This window comes from Carcharhinus amblyrhynchos, unplaced genomic scaffold (assembly GCF_965287045.1).
Source record: "Carcharhinus amblyrhynchos unplaced genomic scaffold, sCarAmb.v2.hapA scaffold_557, whole genome shotgun sequence".
In the NCBI taxonomy this organism is placed as follows: Eukaryota; Metazoa; Chordata; class Chondrichthyes; order Carcharhiniformes; family Carcharhinidae; genus Carcharhinus; species Carcharhinus amblyrhynchos.
The window spans coordinates 101,744-112,500 of NW_027650297.1; positions in this window are offsets into that span (position 1 = coordinate 101,744).

The following is a 10,757-nucleotide window of genomic DNA, read 5'->3' on the forward strand; positions in this document are numbered from 1 at the left end:
CTTGGAGCCTGTCTCTGCCTAGAGAAAACAGGTTGTTATCGAAACTTGCTTGCTGTGTACTTTTCAGGAATGGGTCAATTTTCAGCTGACCCAGCATGCCTTCTGAGTTTTTACATGTAGTCAACTTTTAGTTACCCGCTACAATCTAGCATTTAAATGTGATCACGAGGGGAGAAATATCTTCAAATGAAGTCTTTGCATAAATGGAATCTTTGCGTAGAAAACAGGGCAAAGCAAACATAAGATCTTACAGTGGCACAACTGATGTCCCTTGGAAGCCGTCAAGCAGACAACAGAAACACTAAAACACAAGCCTGCAAAGTCAGGGAGAAGAACGCCAGCCGCTATCTTGAAATGCTCTTGAGGGGGTGGGAAAAACTTGCACCAGCAGGAAGAATTCCCAATGGTGAATAGTTAGGACATTTTAAAATTCTATCTAAAAGTCCATCTAAAACACAGCCCGAAACAAACAAAGAAAAAATAACCAGGTAGAAACAGATACAAAAAGTTGAAGAATCACACAGAAATAGGAGAAGGGAATAAAACTGAAAATAATGCTGGAACATTAAACCAGAAGTGGATGAACACCCCACAGAGTTGAAAATTAGAAACAGGGACAGATGTTTCCATCTTATCTGACAATGTAAAGTGGCTTAAGTATAGAACCTAGAACAGTACGGCACAGTACAGGCCCTTCAGCCCTCAATGTTGTACCCAGCTATTTCCAAACCCAAAATCAAGCTATCCCACTCCCCATCATTCTGGAGTGCTCCACGTGCCTATCCGATAATCGCATATAAGTTCCTAAAGCGTCCGATTCCACTATCACAACAGGCGGTCTATTCCACACACCAACCAGTCCGAGTGAAGAATCTACCTCGGACATCCCTCCTATATCTCCCACCGTGCACCTTATAGTTATGCCCCCTAGTAACAGTTACATCCACCTGAGGAAATAGTCTCTGCGCGTCCATTCTATCAATCCCTCTCATTATCTTATAAACCTCTATTAAGTCGCCTCTCATCCTCCTCTGCTCCAAAGAGAAAAGCCCCAGCTCCCTCAACCTTTCCTCATAAGACCTACCCTCCAAACCAGGCAGCATCCTGGTAAATCTCCTCTGCACTTCCTCCAATACTTCCATATCCTTCTTATAGTGAGGTGACCAGAACTGAACACAATATTTCAAATGTTGTCTCACCATAGAATCACAGAACCCTACAGTGCAGAAAGAGGCCCTTCGGCCCATCGAGTCTGCACCGAACACAATCCCACCCAGGCCCTACCCCCTTTTCGTACTCACTAATCCCTCTAACCTACGCATCCCTGGACACTAAGGGGCAATTTCTTACCATGGCCAATCAACCTAACCTGCACGTCTTTGGACTGTGGAAGGAAACCGGAGTACCCGGAGGAAACCCACGCAGACACGAGGAGAATGTGCAAACTCCACACAGACAGTGACCCGAGCCGGGAATCGAACCCAGGGCCCTGGAGCTGTGAAGCAGCAGTGCTAACCACTGTGCTACCGTGCCACCCACCGAGGTCCGGTACAGTTGCAGCGTAACCCCACGGCTCTTAAACTCAAACCCCCTGTTAATGAACGCTAACACTCTAAGCCTTCTTCACGGCTCTATCCACTTGAGTGGCAACCTTCAGAGATCTGTGGATATAAACCCCAGATCTGTGGATATAAACCCCAAGGTCTCTCTGTTCTTCCACATTCCTCAGAATCCTGCCGTTGACCCTGTAATCCGCATTCAAGTATATTACACGACGCAGCCATCATCCATCCAGTTATAAGATCCAGGTGGGATTACATTAAAAACAATAGAAGAATATCAGGCAAATTTCAAATACTAGGATATATAAATGATTGAATCTCTGCTTGTCATACAACACCAAAGCTCATCATTAATAAACAGGAAGGCGTGCTTACAAATGAAGCTGTTCAACTAAGTTAATAAAGAGGCTGATGAGCAAGCCAGTAACATATCCAGGAATGAATGTTGTTTAGAGGCTTGTGAAAGATAAAGACCCAATATTATGGTACTCTAAGAGCTGATGCTAAACCAATTTGCCTTTTAACACTGAGCCAAGTCCTTGTATAAAATTGATCTTTCTCTGCACCCTAGCTATGACTGTAACACTACATTCTTCACTCTCTCCTTTCCTTCTCTACGTACAATATGCTTTGTCTGTAGGACACGCAAGAAACAATACTTTGTGGCAATACTATGTGACAATAATAAATCAAATCAAATATTTAGCACAGCCAATGCACCTAACCAGCACATCTTTTCAATTCTGGGAGGAAACTGGAGCGTATGTTAATTTTGTAGCACCTCAGAGGCTGAGGGGACAGGTAGCAAACAAACAGAGAGAACCATCAAAGGGAAAAATAGTATTATTGCCAACCTTTGTGGAAATTGGAGGGTGTGGGGGGAGATTCCAACTCGCACCCTGTAAACCCATTTTAAAACAAAGAACAACACAGCACGGGAAACAGGCCCTTCGGCCCGACGAGCCCGTGCTGCCATTTTAACATTGTGATTTCCCTCTTCCGCCAGTGACCCTTGCCGACGCTTATGGCACTCCACATTGGAAACCAGATTGAGGGGAGACTAATTTAGGGACAATTTGTCACACCAATCAGCCCAACAGCACATCTTTGGGGTGTGCGAGGAAACCAGAGCACCCGGAGAAAATACTCGCAAGCACGGGGAGAATGCGCAAACTCCCACAGACACCGGCCCAAATCCATGTGTCTGCACAGTTAGCAGTGATAGTCACTGAGCTGTCGTGATGCCTGCAGACAAGAAACAAGAGTGCAGAAACCTTCGTGGAAACAGTTTAAATCATATAGTCTCCAAGAAGAGAAGCTTCCTGGATTAACTCCCTAATTATGCACAGTGTGGTAACTATAAGCTGACTTTTGCTTAGAGATCTATTGAATTTGCTTTTGCTGGGGAGGAAGGAAATCCTGAAAGAGATCAGATCTCGTAAATACACTTTGGATCCAAAAGGGTAATTTCTACATAAATTGTGCGGGTGTGTTTAGTTTGTGTCTTAGATTATTATAGACCTGTTTGTGTATGCGTGTGTTTTCTTTATTGTAATAAATATTCATTAGCAAGTGTTATGTTATGGCTGGGCTGGTTATTGTTCTCACTGGGTCTCACACGTGACTCCTCACACCACTCCCGTATACAAAACTATATACCGGTGATCCGGGTTGGGACACCCTTGGAGATAACATTAATCAGGTTCATGATAAGAGTCATCCTGACTTGATGCAAATCCAGCCCAGAAAAAAGTGTGAGCCAACTGTATTGAAAATGGTTAATGTTTCTGGTGGGAAATTCTGTTACTGGGTGATTTCATGGTTAGAATTTGCTGGCGAAGATAAATCTTACCGAGCTGGGTGCCGGGTACAGCCTCCCTTATTTGCCCTTGGCACTCTGATCAGAACTGATGTCACCTCTGTAATCTGCCGTTCCCTTAGCGTGCTGACTACGCTTCAGCTGTCAGTGTTTTCATTGGGATATCTACAGCTTGCTCACCCCATTGTAAATGGGACAATTTACAGCATTGCGCTCAGAGTCTGCTTTCACCTGTTGCAACAGTATAATTATTGCTCTGGAGAGCCAGTGCTCAAGAATGCGGGATTTGTTATTTTATTTCGACATAGCAGACTTGATTAGTCTGCTAGTAGTTCGACAGCACAAAAAGAAATGCTGTAATCATAACCATGTGTGGTGAAGGAGTGAGATGACCCATCAATCTGAGTCTCACCTTGGCGAATCTCCCATTTGGAGGCATATGTTGACTGGTGAAACATTGTGTGGGCAGGACGCCCACTAAGGTATAAGCCGCGACCACCAAATATTCAAATAACACACCTAAACGCTCGCCTGCTCCTCTTCAGTTATCCTCTGACATGCCCTCTGTCACCCTCAGACTATTTACCAAAATGAACTAAAGCAGTGGTTAGCACTGCTGCCTCGCAGCACCGGGGGCCCGGGTTCAATTCCAGCTTTGAGTAAGTGTGTGTGTGGAGGTTGCGCATCCTTCCCCGTGTCTGGGTGGGTTTCCTCCAGGTGCTCAGGTTTCCTCCCACAGTCCAAAGATGTGCGGTTTAGGTTGAATGGCCGTGTTAAAATTGACCCTAGTATCGGGGGGGATTAACAGGGTAAGTGTGCGGGGTTACGGGAATAGGGCCTGGATGGGATTGTGGTCGGTACAGACGCAACAAGCCAAACGTCCTCCTTCTGTACTGTAGAAATTCTATGATTCATTCTATGATTCTACCTTCTTCCATCTGGGAAGATACAGAAGTCTGAGGTCACGTACCAACTGACTCAAGAGCAACTTCTTCCCCGCTGTCATCAGACTTTGAAAGAACAAAGAAACAGGAACAGACCCTTCGGCCCTCCAAACCTGCGCTGATCATGCTGCCTACCTCAACTAAAGTCTGACACCACCAGGTTAAAGTCCAACCGATTTATTTGATAGTAAACTCACAAGCTTTCGGGGTTTGCCCCTTCATCAGGCGAATGGAGAGTTCTGGCCTCAGACAGAGCGTATAACAGCATATAATATAAATGGCTGTTATATGCTCTGTCTGAAGCCAGGACTCTCCATTCGCCTGACGAAGGGGCAAACCCCGAAAGCTTGTGAGTTTACCATCAAATAAATCGGTTGGACTTTAACCTGGTGGTGTCAGACTTCTTACAGCATTTACCCCAGTCCAACGCCAGCATCTCCACATCATGTCGAAACTAAAACTGTATGCATTTATGGAGTCCATATTCTTCCATTCCCATCCTATTCATGTTTTTGTCCAGATGGCCCTTAAATGCTGCTGGTGTACCCGCTCCCACCCCTTCCCTGGGCAGCACGTTTCTGATATTCACCACCCTTTGTGTAAAAAAGGGCGCTTAATATAAAAAAGGATAGCAAGAGTTTTTATAAATATATAAAAAGGAAGAGGCTGGCTAGGGTGAACGTTGGTCCTTTAGAGGATGAGAAAGGGGACCTAGTGGTAGGGGATGGGGATATGGCTAAGGTCTTGAATAACTTCTTTGTTTCTGTCTTCACGGAGGAGGACGTGAATAATTTGCCGGTTAGCGATGGAAAGGTGGTAGGACTGGAGGGTCTTAATGACATTACTGTTACTAGAGAGGCGGTGCTCGACAGACTGGAGGGGCTGATTGTGGACAAGTCCCCAGGACCGGGTGGAATGCATCCGAGGGTTCTGAAAGAAATGGCGGAGGTGATAGTGGATGCCTTGGTGGTTATTTTCCAGACGTCGCCGGATTCCGGGGAAGTGCTGGATGATTGGAAAACGGCTAATGCTACGCTGTTGTTTAAGAAGGGTGCCAGGCAAAAGGCGGGGAATTATAGGCCGGTTAGTTTAACGTCTGTGGTAGGTAAAATGTTAGAATCCGTCATTAAGGAGGAAATTGCGAGGCATCTTGAAGGGAATTGCTTGATAGGGCAGACGCAACACGGTTTCATTAAAGGGAAGTCGTGTCTGACAAATTTACTGGAGTGCTATGAGGATGTGTCTAGGGCGGTGGATAGAGGAGAGCCGGTGGATGTGGTCTTTCTAGATTTTCAGAAGGCGTTTGACAAAGTGCCTCACAAGAGGTTATTGCAGAAGGTCGAGGGACATGGAGTTGGGGGTAGGGTGTTAGCGTGGATAGAGGATTGGTTGTCAAATAGGAGGCAGAGAGTGGGGGTCAACGGGTGCTATTCGGATTGGCGGTTGGTGACTCGTGGAGTGCCCCAGGGGTCGGTGCTGGGGCCTCAGCTTTTTACCATTTATGTAGATGATCTGGAGGAGGGAACCGAGTGTAGAGTGTCGAAATTTGCTGATGACACCAAGATTGGGGGAACGGCAAATTGTGCGGAGGGTGTGGAGAGTCTGCAGAAGGATCTAGATAGGCTGGGCGAATGGGCCAGGAAATGGCAAATGGAATTTAATGTTGGCAAGTGTGAGGTGGTCCACTTTGGTAGGAATAATGGTAGGAAGGACTATTACTCACGTGGCGAAAAGCTGCAGCAGGCGACGGTGCAGAGGGACCTCGGGGTCCTTGTGCATGAGTCGCAAAAACCCAGCTTGCAGGTGCAGCAGGTGGTCAGGAAGGCGAATGGGATGCTGGCCTTCATAGCGAAGGGGATTGAATATAAAAGTAGGGAGGTCTTGCTGCAGCTGTATAGGGCATTGGTGAGGCCGCAGCTGGAGTACTGTGTGCAGTTTTGGGCGCCGCACCTGCGCAAGGATATTTTGGCCTTGGAGGGAGTGCAGAGGAGGTTTACTAGGCTGATACCGGAGTTGAGGGGGTTGAGCTATGAGGAAAGGCTGAATAAACTGGGCTTGTACTCGTTAGAGTTTAGAAGAATGAGGGCAGATCTCATTGAGACGTATAAGATGATGAATGGGATGGATAGGATAGAGGTGGAGAGGGTCTTCCCGCTCAAAGGACAGTAGGACTAGGGGGCACAGCCTCAAGATAAAAGGGGGGCGGTTTAGAACGGAGTTGAGGAGGAACTTCTTCACTCAAAGGGTGGTGAATCTCTGGAATTCTCTGCCCGTTGAAGTGGTGGAGGCTGCCTCGCTAAATATTTTTAAGACGCGGGTTGATGGGTTTTTGATAAGAGAGGGGATTAAGGGTTATGGGGAGAGGGCGGGAATGTGGAACTGAGCCACAACAGATCAGCCATGATCTTATTGAATGGCGGGGCAGGCTCGAAGGGCCAGATGGCCTACTCCTGCTCCTATTTCTTATGTTCTTATGTTATGTAAAAAGCTTGCTTCGCATATCTCTCTAAACTTTTCCCCAGGCATCGTAAAAACTACGTCCCGTAGTGCGTGACTTTTCCAGCAGAGGAAAGAACATCTGACTATCCATTCTGTCCGTAGCCCTCATCATCTTGTAGACCTCTATCAGGTCACCCCTCGACTTCCAATGAGGACAAACTGAATTTACCCGATCTCTCCTCGTCGCTAATACCCTCCAGACCCGGCAACATCCTTCTTCTCCCTTTCCAAAGCATCCACTGGTAACGTGGCGATCGGAATTATATGCAATATTCTAAATGAGGTCTAAATAAGGTTCTGTACAGCTGCAGCATGACCCGTCAATTTTTATACTCAATGCCTCGGTGAAAGCGAGCATGCCGTATACCTTCTTGACTACCTTATCCACCTGCCTTGTCACTTTCAACGATCAGTGGACATGTACACCCAGATCCCTCTGCCTGTCAATACTTCTAAGGGGTCTACCATTTACTGTATAATGCATTAGACCTTCCAAAATGCACTCTCACACTTGTCAGGATTAAACTCCATCTGCCATTTCTCCATTTCGAGTAGATCTACCTTATATTAACTGATAGCTGCTGAATAAATTAGGGTTGTACTCGTTAGAGTTTAGAAGAATGAGGGGAGATCTCATTGAGACGTATAAGATGATGAATGGGATGGATAGGATAGAGGTGGAGAGACTCTTCCCGCTCAAAAAAGACAGTAGGACTAGGGGGCACAGCCTCAAGATAAAGGGGGGGGTGGTTTAGAACAGAGTTGAGGAGGAACTTCTTCACTCAAAGGGTGGTGAATCTCTGGAATTCTCTGCCCGTTGAAGTGGTGGAGGCTACCTCGCTAAATATTTTTAAGACGTGGGTTGATGGGTTTTTGATAAGCGAGGGGATTGAGGGTTATGGGGAGAGGGCAGGAAAGTGGAACTGAGACACGACAGATCAGCCGTGATCTTATTGAATGGCGGGGCAGGCTCAAAGGGCTAGATGGCCTACTCCTGCTCCTATTTATGTTCTTATGTTCTCTACACCCTAACTATGACTGTACCATCGCATTCTGCACCCTCTCCTTTCCATCTCCCTTACATACACAATGTAGAACATAGAAAAACTGCAGCACAAACAGGCCATTCAGCCCACAAGCTGTGCCAAACATATCCCTACCTACTAGGCTTATCAATAACCCCCTAAGTCCCATGTACTTATCCAAAAGTCTCTTAAAAGACCCTATCGAATCCGCCTCCGCCACCACTGCGGGCAGCCGATTCCACTCACTCACCACCCTCTTGAGTGAAAAACCTACCCCTGACATCTCCTCTGTACCTTCTCCCCAGCACCCTAAACCTGTGTCCTCTTGTGGCAACCATTTCAGCCCTGGGAAATAGCCTCCGAGAATCCACTCGATCCATACCTCTTATCATCTTATACACCTCTATCAGGGCCCCTCTCATCCTTCGTCTCTCCGGGGAGAAAAGACTGAGCTCTCTCAACTTATCGTACGTCTGTATAGCACACAAGAAAGTATACTTTCACTGTATCCCAATGCATGTGACAATAATAAATCAAATCAAAACCTTCGCAACAGCACTGTGGATGCATCAACATTACACAGACTGCCATTGTGTATGAAGAACAACCAGCACCTTCCCAAGGGCAACTTAGAGAGGGCAACGAGATGTCTAAAGATGGATTTGGGCCTGTGTCTGTGGGAGTTTGCACGTTCTCCCCGTGGTTGCGTGGGTTTCCTCCGGGTGCTCCGGTTTCCTCCCACATCCCAAAGATGTGCTTTTAGGCTGATTGATTGGGTAACAAATTGTCCCTATATTGGACCTCCCTGATCCTCGCACATTAGGCGTAGACTAAAATCATGAATAGGTCACGGAGACAATGGGACAGCGGCGCGGGCTCGTTGGGCCGAAGGGCCTGTTTCCCGTGCTGTGTTGTTCTTTGTTCTTGGTAAAGATGTGTGGGTTAGGTTGATTGGCCATGCCAAGAAATTGTCCCTCAGTGTCCTGAGATGCTTAGGTTAGAGGGATTAGGGAGTATAATATGTAGGGATACGGGGCAGGGAGGGCAGGGATATGACGGGGGGCAGGGATACGGGGGGGCAGGGGTACAGGGATACGGGGGGGATAGTGCTCAGTGCAGACTCGATGGGCCTCTCGCTGCACTGTAGGGTTCTATGATCTATAAATGTCAGCCTTGCTAACAATGTCCACACCCCGAATAAAATAATAAATAAATAACAATAAAGATTGACACCATTTTATCAGCAATGTCTCAGCACAGTCTGCGACTGCACAGAAGGGCCACAGATGGAGTTGCTAACTTGGGGCCTTGGTTTGATGACTGCAGCCTGGGAGTCGATCTCGCTTCCACACCCAGCTTTCCGCAGGCAGCAGCGGTGACTGTCCCTCAGTACAAACTGTCGTGACAGCACGCCATTACCATAGCTTACTGCATCATCACCACCGCAGTGCTAACCACTGTTACCAAGGAGATCGCCAGGGGCAACGTTGCTCCAATCAGCGCTTCATGTGAAGTTGGTTAAGCCCAAGTAGATCTTAACAGAACACAGCTCGTCAGTAATATTCAAAAGTCACAGGGGGGATTGGGAGTGAATAATGTCACTTGTGGGAGATTTACTCATCTCACTGCTGCCCAGTCTGCTCAATGTCTGGATCATTGGACAGCTATTAACTCACGTTGAAGTGTTGCAATGCTTTCCCCAATATTCTTCTGTACAAATGGCATAAAATCTTTGCATGGAGGAGGCGATTAAATAAGAGAAAAGCCGGAAGGAGTAATAGTCTCTGATAAGTGTCCGGCCCCATGTATCCTTCCCCAACCCACTCCAACCCCCACGGCTCCAACCCCGTCACCCCATCACCCCCACCCCTGCAGTAACGGGGGGTGAGATATCTAAGGGCAGCAGGATTGTTTAAGGTACGAAGTTTATTTCTTAGTGTCACAAGTAGGCTGACATTAACGCCGCAATGAAGTTACTGTGAAAATCCCCTATTCGCCACACTCCAGTGCCTGTTCGGAGTACACCGAGGGGGAATTTAACACGGCCCAATGTACCCAGCCAGCACGTCTTTCAGACTGTGGGAGGAACCCGGAGCACCCGGAGGAAACCCACGCAGACACGGGGAGAATGTGTAAACTCCCACACAGACAGTGACCCGAGCTGGGAATCGAACCCGGGTCCCGGGCGCTGTGAGGCGGCAGTGCCAACCCACTGTGCCACCGTGCGAATGTTATGGGAGCACACAGTTTTTAGAAGCAGGGTTGGTTCCGGGATCCTAAGCGAGCATTCCACAGGGTGCATCCGGAGAGGAAGAGTGGGATTTCCCGGGAGTTGGGATTACGGACTGCCTCAATCTCGTCAGATTTTAAATCAGTAAATCAGGGCTCTGTAGTCGCGAGGTTGTGGGGGGTGACTGTTTGGCCGAGTGGACTCTGCAGTGTCGGGGTCGAACGTGGGCTCTACCAGGCACCCCCCCTCTACACACACACACACACACACACACACACAACACACACACACACACAGGCACCCCCCCAACACACACACACACACACACACACACACCCCCAACACACACACACCCCTCCCAACACACACACACACCCCCAACACACACAACCCCTCCCAACACACACACACACCCCCAACACACACACACACCCCCAAACACACACACACCCCCAACCACACACACACACCCCCAACAAACACACCCCCAACACACACCCCCAACACACACACACACCCAACACACACACACACACCCCCAACACACACACACACACCCCCAACACACACCCCCACCACACCACACACACACACACACACCCCCAACACACACACACACCCCCCAACACACACACACACACCCCCCAACACACACACCCCCAACACACACACACACAC